The sequence below is a fragment of the Physeter macrocephalus genome, chromosome 11, assembly GCF_002837175.3.
Source record: "Physeter macrocephalus isolate SW-GA chromosome 11, ASM283717v5, whole genome shotgun sequence".
Classification (NCBI taxonomy): Eukaryota; Metazoa; Chordata; class Mammalia; order Artiodactyla; family Physeteridae; genus Physeter; species Physeter macrocephalus.
The window spans coordinates 71,833,567-71,834,323 of NC_041224.1; the positions used below are offsets into that span (position 1 = coordinate 71,833,567).

General features: G+C 56.7%; 1 long non-coding RNA gene and 1 other non-coding gene across 2 annotated transcripts in view; both read left to right on the top strand.

The window, feature by feature from the left end:
* The window catches only part of LOC114487208 (uncharacterized), a 16,976-nt gene that overhangs the window by 3,986 nt on the left and 12,233 nt on the right, over window positions 1-757 (top strand). The window lies entirely within an intron of this gene.
* On the top strand, window positions 122-214 carry LOC112062746 (small nucleolar RNA SNORD116). Its single transcript, XR_002890873.1, has one exon. It is a non-coding gene; the product is annotated as a small nucleolar RNA SNORD116 (small nucleolar RNA).

The window sequence follows — 757 nt, forward strand, 5'->3', positions numbered from 1 at the left end:
CTTGCTGAGTGGCCTGAGGACTGTAGATTCCCCAGGGTTTTGGAGTACTATGGGGTCATAGCTCCTCTGCAGGCCCCCTCGACATGCCCGGTTGTGTTCTGCAGCCTCCCAGCACGTGCTTGGATCGATGATGACACCCTTGTATGCATTCCTTGGAAAATCTGAACAAAATGAGTGAGAACCCTCTACCGTCTCCTCATCGAAACTGAGGTCCAGCACGTTTCCTCTCTCGGGGGTAGGGGACCGTGAGGAGGGAGGGCCAGCGTCCCCTGCTGGCATGCATGCAAACACCACCCAGGGCTCCTAATATTAGAGGGGTTCCTGTCTGAGGGTGGACTGTGTGTACCCATAAGCTGGGTCGTCTATGAATATCAGGTCTCTGCTGCAAGGCCATTGAGGCAATGCGAGAGGGCGTGCTCTCCTGCTTGTCTTCAGAGTCGGAGTGTGTGCTGGTGTAGGCCAAGTGAGCTTGCAGCTTGGAAAAGTGTGTTTGGGCCAGGCTCACGCTTCGTGCATGCCGCTTCGGGGTTTAATTCTGGAGGCCAAAATGAGCAAGGTTCTCTGGTTGGAGCCTGGAGCCTCAGGCCAGGCCTGTGGCCCTCCCTGTTCTTGCGTTTGGCACGGTGACTTTCTTGACTGCCAAGTGAGGCCGGAGCTGTGGACGGGTGTGGCTCGGGGTGGGCGTCGGCCTAAAGTGCCTGATGGATTAGGCCTCAGTGTTGCCCTTGTCTGCTCCTCTACTTTAACTACCGGCAGA